Genomic DNA, 9856 nt, shown 5'->3' with positions numbered 1-9856 from the left:
GTGGGGGTGGGGGTGGGAGGGGAGGGGTCTGTCATTCCATCCCCAGTGTAGTCTGTCTGTCAGTGATCATGCATTGACCCGACCGGGTGAGAGTTATATGTATGTGGGGGGTGGAACTGTAGGCGTGGCCTTTAGATTGTAACTCTAATTGTAATCTAAGAGTATGGGTGAAAGGAAAGGAAGTTACAAACCAGTCATGGCCCATGGGTAGGGTTGGGAAAATGTAACTGTGCTACTATCTTATAAAAGGGCTTGTAACTATCTTATAAGAAACGCCTGTCATCTGCACTGTTCTTGTTAGATTTTACGATGCCGGGTCCTTGTTTATGTATATTGTAATGTATTTTAGTGCATTGGTTGTTTTATTGTTGTTGTTTTTTAACCTTCATCTTGACTATGCCTCGTTCGTTTCTAACACCCCTGTGGCAGAGAATGAGCTAATGGAGTGGACAGGATTGTCCTGTGCTTTTTTCTCTGGTTTTTCCCCCCACGCATGGATTCAACGCAGCTTCCCTTGAGACTGCAGGTGGAGGAACACGTTTTTTGGGGGGGCTTCCCTCTGCTAAAATCTTCCCACTACAGAAGAGCATCAAAGCCAGCTCAGGCAGAGAGTGCAAAACCTTTTTCCCTGTGTGCAGGGAGAATTCAATTCCGAGCTGGCCTTTCCCCCTGCAGAGGTAGTTTTCTGTGTGCAGGGAGAATTCAATTCCGAGCTGGCCTTTCCCCCTGCAGAGCTAGCTTTCTGTGTGCAGGGAGAATTCAGTTCCGAGCTGGCGTCTCTCACCTGCGGCCTGGAGTCAGGCACTCCGTCCCCTCCCCTCTGGACTCTCCCGCCTCATTCCCAGGATACATTGTGCTAAAAGGGGTGTGGGGGGGCGGCGGGCAGGAGGGTCTTCGCTACCTTGGGGGGGAGGGGTGCGGCTTCAGGCAGGGAAAGGGACTCCTCTCCCCGGAAGGGGTGTGCGGAGTTTGTGAGGGAGCGTTTCCAGGGGAGGTGGGGGATGGATGGATGAATAAGGAAGGTGAGACCACCCATCTCATAGAATGACTTGTTGATTGGGGGAGATGTCGGGCCAAACACCCGAGAGCCTTGATAAATCAAATCCAGTTATCTTGGATTGTGCTCCGAATCCAGAAAATGTGCGTGGGGCAAAAAGGGTTTCCCAGTCTCCCTCTTTCTTTCTCTCCCTCCCAGGCAGGAGCGGAAGGACCCCCCCCCCCGGAGACCGTCTCCTCCGTGCGCTGGAGGGAAAAGAGCCGCCATGCAGCCAGCTCAGGTATTGGGGGGAGATGTGCGGCAGACAGTAAGGGGCGCTCTCTTCTCTGTTGTCCTGCTCAGAGGAACGGGCTCCTTCCCACTGATTCTGGTGTACCCCGCTGGGAAGGCAGAAAAATAGTCCGTCCGTCCCCGTCTTTGATAGTTCTGCAGAGAAGCAGGACAATATAGAACACAAGAGGGGGACCCGCGATATTCGCGGGGGGGGGAGGAGAGCTCGATCTCCCCGAGGCGGAGGCGCTGGGGGCAGCGGCGAGGCCAGTCTCCCCCCCCCGCTGTCCGGCTTCGTGGCGGAGGCGGCGGCAGCAGCGAAGCCAGACCTTCCCCTGCCCCCCCGGTGGTGGCGAGGCCGCCTGCCCGCCTGCATCCCCCCCTCCGCTTGATCTCCCTGAGGCGGCAGCAGCGGCAAGGCCAGTCTTGCCCCCTCCCTCGATCGGCTCCGAGGCGGAGGCGCCAGGGGCAGCGGCGAGGCTGGTCGTCCCCCCCCCGGCCAGGTCTGTGGCGGAGGCGGCGGCATCGTGCGCATGCGCACGAACGCCGCTCTTTCACTTTCTGGGGGATCTAAACATCTCCCCGATATTTTTTTTTAGTTTTTAGATTTTTGTGCACCCCTGGGGACTGCCCCAAGAATGCACAAACCTCCCCCTCCCTCCCAAGTGCCCCCGGAGCGCGGATTTAGCGATCCACACTCCGGGGGCAACTTGACTATTAGATATATAGATTATTACTTTGGTTTGGGCCAAATCAAAATGCCTCTGAAACATTTTCCCACAGAAAATATTTGGTCTTCCCCAAATGCTATTAGCCCACTGCGGCTGAGAAGGGCCACTCTTGTTCCAGGATACCCCCAAGGAGGGCTGGGGGGGGGGGAGATGTCCCCATGGGGATCTTCTCGCCACATCTTTGTGCTGTTCTTCTAGTATGAATTGACTCTCTCTGTTTCTGGCTTCCCCCCCCATGGACCAGATTTCCAGTGTGATGTAGAGAAATTTCTTCCTCCTCCTTGCAGGCCGGGGTGTCCTTCGAGGAGGTGGCCGTGGACTTCACCCGGGGGGAGTGGGCCCTGCTGCGCCCGGCCCAGAGAACGCTCTACAAGGAAGTCATGCTGGAGAATTATGGGAACGTGGCCTCTCTGGGTGAGGAGGAGCCTTCTTTCCCTCTTGCAGTTTGGAGTTGACAACAAGGGAGCCCTGAAGGAGGAGGGACCTGGTGTCAGGCTGTCTGTCCTGGTCCCAGTGGCTGGTCTCTGCCTCCCTCCGCCATCCTCCCTCTGTTGTGGGGAGGGTCCTGTGCTCTCCTTGCCGAGAGGGGGAGCCCCTGCCTGGCAGTCCTGGGCCTGAGCCAAGTGAGAGGGCGTCAGAAGAGGTGCCAAGGGGAGGCTTTGTCTGGAGATGGGGGGGTGGTCTAAAAGGACAGCTGCTGCAGTTCCCACAATGGGGAGAAAAAAAAGAGGGGGGGATGGTGGAAGAGATTGCCTGAGAATGGAGGGAAGGGGGGAATAGAATGGGGGGAATAGAAGAAGAAGATTGTTTGAGAAGGGGTAGGAAGAGAAAGGGGATAGAGAGATGATTGTCAGACAAGGGGTGGTGGGAGAGAGGGGGGGAAGACTGTCACAGAAGGGGTAAAGGGAGAAAGGAGGGCTGAGGAAAGACTGATAGATAAGGGGTGGGCAGTCTGGTCTCGGCCTTCCCCGGGCTGAGAAGTGGCTGTGGAAGGAACTCTGCCGCCTTTTCTTGTCCTTTGAGTTCTCAGCTGGCCTTTCCGTCTCAGCTTGGCAGGGAACAGGCACAGAACTGCCAGTGTTATGCCCACACCCCTCTAGTTGTCTAGGGCCTCAGTCTGTCCCGCAAGATAGATAAAGGGTTAGTTTAAAGCCTCCCCCCCCACCTTGCTTTCATTCCCAGAGAAGAGGTGCCAAAAAGCCGTAGAGGAAGAAACATACGTGATCCGACTAGGGAGAAATACTTTCCCAAATCCTTTAAAATGCAAAATGAGCTTTCTGGAGACCCCCTTGCAAGAAAGCTCCTTCTGAACGCAAACGATCCCGACTTGCTAAGATCCTTTCAGATTGCAGCCACAAGGAATAGTCACTTTTTTCGTGACAACAAAGGACAAATACTGCTGAAGACGAAAAAGGGATTTTCTTCTGCTAAATGTCCAAACACATTCAAGCGAACAGCCTGGTCTGCTTCCTGAGTTAGTTATAAAGGGACAAACTCGTCTTCAAGGCTCCTTAACAGATCTGTAAGCAAGTACTAAATGGTTGTTTTTGAGTGACTCTCAGATTACAGTTTACATTGTTCCAAATAGGTACGGGCAAAGGAAAAAGGTCATTATTGTTATTGTTGTTATTATTATTTATCATTTTATTAAATTATGAATTGCCCACCCAGCAAGCAAGCTCTTGAATCCTGGAAGTAGCAAATAAGAAAGTCTGATTTGATTCCACTGTCACAGGACGCCTCACTCCCCAAGAGACAGGGGGGATGAAGTCTATAAGGTCTATAAGGACTCAGCCATACATTTCCGGTCAGGTTCTTCCAACCATCCTATCAGTGCCCGTAAGGAGACCAGGGATGCCGGTCCCCTGGTGGGATCCCCCGGAATGACAGCTCACCTCCAGACTACAGAGATGAGCACCCCTGGTGAAAAAGAAGAAGAGGAAGAGATTGGATTTACAGCCCACCCTTCACTCAGAGTCCCAGAGCGGCTTACAAACTCCTTTCCTTTCCCCTCCCCACAACAGACACCCTGTGAGGTAGAAGAAGAAGAAGAAGAGATTGGATTGATCCCCCGCCCTTCACTACCCAAAGGTGTCTCGGAGCGGCTTACAAACTCCTTTCCTTTCCCCTCCCCACAACAGACACCCTGTGAGGTAGAAGAAGAAGAAGAAGAGATTGGATTGATCCCCCGCCCTTCACTACCCAAAGGTGTCTCGGAGCGGCTTACAAACTCCTTTCCTTTCCCCTCCCCACAACAGACACCCTGTGAGGTAGAAGAAGAAGAAGAAGAGATTGGATTGATCCCCCGCCCTTCACTACCCAAAGGTGTCTCGGAGCGGCTTACAAACTCCTTTCCTTTCCCCTCCCCACAACAGACACCCTGTGAGGTAGAAGAAGAAGAAGAAGAGATTGGATTGATCCCCCGCCCTTCACTACCCAAAGGTGTCTCGGAGCGGCTTACAAACTCCTTTCCTTTCCCCTCCCCACAACAGACACCCTGTGAGGTAGAAGAAGAAGAAGAAGAGATTGGATTGATCCCCCGCCCTTCACTACCCAAAGGTGTCTCGGAGCGGCTTACAAACTCCTTTCCTTTCCCCTCCCCACAACAGACACCCTGTGAGGCAGGGGGGGCTGAGAGAGCTCTGACAGAATCTGCTCCTTTTCAAGGACAGCTCTGAAAGAGCATATGACTGTCCTAAGGTCACGCCAGCAGCTGCATGCAGAGGAGCGGGGAATCGAACCCGGTTCTCCCAGATTAGAGTCCGCGCACTTCGCCACGACACCAAAAGGATGGTTTGGAGGTTGGGCTCTATGCGTTTTACCCCACTGGGGTCCCTGTCCTCCCCAGGCTCCACCCCCAAATCTCCAGGAGTCCCCCACGGGTGGTGAGGGAGGACCTAAAGGAGACAGACGTGCTCTTCAATTGGCAGCTACGTCCTACTTTCTCCCTCTTTCTCTCCCCATGCCTCACAATCACTGTGGTATTTCTCCCCGTTGCTCTGACGCTGCTGGGTGGCCTCCCAGCGTCCCTCTCCAGATCCCCGGGTTCCCTGGCTCCTGTCTGTCCCCCTTTTGCCCATGGTTTCCAACATATCTCTCCCCCTCCTTGGATCCCCCGGGCCGCCTCCTCCTTTCCCTCTCTCATCCAGCCTTCCTTCTCTCATGTTCTTCAGGGACTGCACACAGTCCCACAACAGTTTGGTGTGGTGGTTAAAAGCGTGGACTCTGATCTGGGAGAACCGGGTTTGGATCCCTCCTCCACATGCAGCTGCTGGTGTTACCTTGGGTCGGTCATAAGTTCTTTCAGAGCTGTTCTCTCAAGGGCAGTTCTCTCAGAGCTCTCTCAGCCCCACCTACCTCACAGGGCGTCTGTTGTGGGGAGGGGAAGGGAAAGGGATTGTAAGCCACTCTGAGACTCCGTCAGGTAGTGAAGGGTGGGGTATAAATCCAATTTCCTCGTCCATGACTGAGACATAATTGGGCATCTTAATCGTCAAATATACCAGTAATTGTTGAATTTGGGATTACCCAAATAGATACTTAAGGGCTGCGGTCACACACGCTCAATAATCCACTTTCAGTCCATCTTCAGTGCACTTTCCAACTGGACAAATAAAATGAATTTCAATAGAGATGAGTGCAAAGTCCTACAGTTAGGTACAAAAAAATCAAAGGCACAGATATAGAATGGGAGGGACTTGGCTTGACAGCAGCACATGTGAAAGGGATCTAGGTGTTCTGGTTGATCACAAGCTAAACATGAGCCTGCAGTGCGATGTGGCTGTGAAGAAAGTCAGTACAATCTTAGGATGCATTAACAGAAGCATTGTGTCCAGATCACGGGAGGTGGTAGCTCCGCTCTATTCTGCTGTGGTCAGGCCTCACCTGGAGTCCTGTGTCCAGTTTTGGGCACCACATTTTAGGAAGGATGTTGACAAGCTCGAGCGTGTCCAGAGGAGGGCAACCAGGATGGTGAGAGGGTTGGAATCCAAGTCTTTCGAGGAAAGGCTGAAAGAGTCGGGTCTGTTTAGCCTGGGAAAGAGAAGGCTTAGAGGGAACATGACTGCAGTCTTCAAGTATCTGAAGGGCTGTCATGTAGAAGATGGAGCAGATCTATTCTCTCTTGCTCCGGATTGCAAGTCTAGATCTAATGGGTGGGAATTACAAGGGAGTCGTTAGCGGCTAAATATCAGGTGAAACTTCCTAACTGTAAGAGTGGTTGAGCAGTGGAACAGTCTACCTTGGGAGGTGGTGGATGCTCCTTTGCTGGACGTTTTCAAGTGGAGACTGGATGACCGTCTTTCGGGTATGTTGTAGGTATGTAGGGCTATGCTCCTGCAGAGTGCAGCGGGTTGGACTAGATGACCTGCAAGGTCCCTTCCAACTCTAACATTCTGTGATTCTATGGATTTTGCCAGTTCACACAGTAAAAATCCAGTTGGAACCCAGTGTGTGTGTGACCGCAGCCTAAATGTTTTGCTCTTAAGTCTATTGCTTTATGCTCGATAAGAATCAATGAGAATCGTCTCACTGTTTTGGTCTCAGTATTCTGGTCTCCCTGTTTTGTGTGAGACTATAGTGAGAATGGTCTCACTCCTTTGTGGGGAAATGCTGCCCCCATCTGGTATCTGTGCATACAGAGGTTGAGGTCCCAGGAGGCCCAGAGTTGGGTGCACGTGGGTGTGCACGGTCCCATATCTGTGCTCCTACAGAGTCTCAGGATAACAGAAGAGGGACGAGTCTTGACCCCATATACTGTCCTCCGTCCCGCCCCTGTTGTTTGCCTGTTGTGTGTTTCTGGACGGAGAGTCAATCTGGCTTGGAATTAGATCAAGATGGGTAGCCATGTTAGTTTTTCTGTAGCAGCAGAAAAGAGCAAGAGTCCCGTAGCGCTTTAAAGACTAACAAAATTTTTGTGTGGGGGGGGTGTCAGGGGATGAGATTTCGTGAGGCACTGTGAGCAGAAGAGGAAGTGAGCAAATGACTCACGAAAGCTCATCCCCTGTCACAGATTTTGTTAGTCTTTACGGTGCCACTGGAGTCTTGCCGCTTTCTACTGGCTTGGAGAAGACCCTGATGCTAGGAAAGATCGAAGGTCAAAGAAGACGGGGACGGCAGAGGATGAGATGGTTAGACAGTGTCATAGAGGCAACGGACATGAAATTGAGTGAACTTCAGAGGACAGCAGAAGACAGGAGGGCCTGGCGTGACCTGGTCCATGGGGTTGCGAAGAGTCGGACTCGACTATGCGACTGAACAACAACAACTGGCTTGGAATTGTTGGATTTCTGGGCACACAGAAGAGGTCTAATTTTGTGGGGTTTCTCCCCTGATGAACAGGACCTCTGATGACCAAACCGGACCTCATATCCCGGCTGGAAGACGAGGAAGGGCTGTTTCTCCCGGGCTCTGATGAAAAGGAGGGATTGGCAGGTAGGGGCTGAAGATCTCTGTCTTGGGACGGTGTGTTGCCTCCGCCTTCCTTCCAAAGGCTGGTGAATGTCTGTTTATCTTGTTTATCCTCACAGTTTGCCCTGAAAAGAGCTTGGATGAATTGTGGATGCTGAGATGGTGCCTGTAGATCATCAACCTGGGACGAGGTAGTTTCCTTCTGCCTCCTCTCATGGCCCTTAGGCCAAGTCTGGCTCAGCATTTTTTTGTCTACTCTGGAAGGCAGAGTTTTTCGGGCCAGGCCCATTTCGCCTGCGATACCTTTAACAAGTGATTCCCTGACTTGATGCTGTCTCTCCGTGCCTGCAAAGCAAAGCAGGTGGTTTATGTTAAGAGATATCATTCAAACACCACTCCCACCCTCTGACTGGGATATAAAGACTAAGAGGCCTCCATTCTGAATCAAATATGACGAGGGGAGCCATGACTCCGAAGGTTTTTACCTGAAAATCGTTGTTAGTCTTTAGGTGCTACTGGACTCAAAATTAGGTATTTGTGCAAAGTGTCATATCATCACACCAGGTATCCCTTTCTTTCAGCAGGTTACGCAGTCAGCGAATGAAGCAGAAGACGACCGATTGATGGGAAGAGAGGATACATATTCGGATGTGAAAGAGAGGTTTGGATATTTGGATGCACCAAGGAAGGAGGAGAGAAAACACCGACCTAAAGGGAAGAATAATTCTTTTCTTTTACAGAAAAGTGATTCTCTACAACAAAAAATATGTCAAGGAGTCAACAGGGATGAGTGCACTGCAAGCAGGGAACATTTCATTGATATGTCAGTTCTTAATAGTCAACAAAAGATGTGTAACAGAAAGGAAATATATAAATGTCTGGAATTTGGGGAAAGCTTCAAGCTGAGAGATCATCTTACTTCCCATCAACGAGTTCACACAAAGGAGAAACCATACAAATGTATGGAGTGTGGGAAAAACTTTGGTCACAGTTGCAGTCTTACTTCCCATCAGAGAATTCACACGGGGGAGAAACCATATAAATGTTTGGAGTGTGGGAAAAGCGTCACTGACAGATCCAGTCTTACTTCCCATCAGAGAATTCACACGGGGGAGAAACCATATAAATGTTTGGAGTGTGGGAAAAGCTTCAGTCACAGTTGCAATCTTACTTCCCATCAAAGAATTCACACAGGGGAAAAACCATACAAATGCCTGGAGTGTGGGAAAAGGTTCACTGACAATTCCGCTCTTAATTCCCATCTAAGAATTCACACAGGGGAGAAGAAATATAAATGCCTGGATTGTGGGAAAAGCTTCAGTCAGAGTTACAATCTTACTGCCCATCAAAGAACTCACACGGGGGAGAAACCATATAAATGTTTGGAGTGTGGGAAAAGCGTCACTGACAGATCCAGTCTTACTTCCCATCAGAGAATTCACACGGGGGAGAAACCATATAAATGTTTGGAGTGTGGGAAAAGCGTCACTGACAGATCCAGTCTTACTTCCCATCAGAGAATTCACACGGGGGAGAAACCATATAAATGTTTGGAGTGTGGGAAAAGCGTCACTGACAGATCCAGTCTTACTTCCCATCAGAGAATTCACACGGGGGAGAAACCATATAAATGTTTGGAGTGTGGGAAAAGCGTCACTGACAGATCCAGTCTTACTTCCCATCAGAGAATTCACACGGGGGAGAAACCATATAAATGTTTGGAGTGTGGGAAAAGCGTCACTGACAGATCCAGTCTTACTTCCCATCAGAGAATTCACACGGGGGAGAAACCATATAAATGTTTGGAGTGTGGGAAAAGCTTCGCTGACAGATCCAGTCTTATTACCCATCAGAGAATTCACACAGGTGAGAAACCATATAAATGTTTGGAGTGTGGGAAAAGCTTCAGTCAGAGTGGACATCTTCATTGTCATCAGAAAATTCACACAGGGGACAAACCATATAAATGCCTGGAGTGTGGGAAAAGCTTCAGTCAGAGTGGACATCTTCGTCGTCATCAGAAAATTCACACGGGACAAACCATATAAATGCCCAGAGTGTGGGAAATGTTTTAGTCAGAGTTCATACCTTCGTGTTCATCAGAAACGTCACACAGGAGAAGCCATATAAATGCATCCCAGACCCCTTGATGCTGCCATAGAGGTCAGCTTGGAAACTCCGGTTGGTATCAACTGCTATGGCTTACTCATTGTTGGGCACAAGATGGAACACGCAGATCATACCCATTGTGCCATCACTCTTATCGGTTACCAGTCAGTTACTTCAGTGAAAGGTTCTAGGTTGTCACCTTCAAGGGCCTTCATGTCCCTCTCCCAGGACACTTGACCACAACAACTTGGCTTATCTGAGCAGAGACTCCTGAAGGCGTCAGTCTGCAAATGGGGAAGACTGGCTGCGGCCTGTATATGCCTATTCTGACACCTCTGTG

The 9856-nt window shown here is 50.5% G+C and overlaps 1 pseudogene; it reads left to right on the top strand.

Moving 5' to 3' along the window:
• The window catches only part of LOC107124098, a 21258-nt pseudogene extending 11803 nt beyond the window's left edge, over positions 1 to 9455 (top strand).
• Positions 9456 to 9856: the final 401 nt, after the last annotated feature.

The sequence above is a fragment of the Gekko japonicus genome, unplaced genomic scaffold (assembly GCF_001447785.1).
Source record: "Gekko japonicus isolate JY-2015 unplaced genomic scaffold, Gekko_japonicus_V1.1 scaffold3837, whole genome shotgun sequence".
Lineage (NCBI taxonomy): Eukaryota > Metazoa > Chordata > Lepidosauria > Squamata > Gekkonidae > Gekko > Gekko japonicus.
Note: the sequence above shows the minus strand (reverse complement) of the source record. Positions and strands in the feature narration are given on the sequence as shown.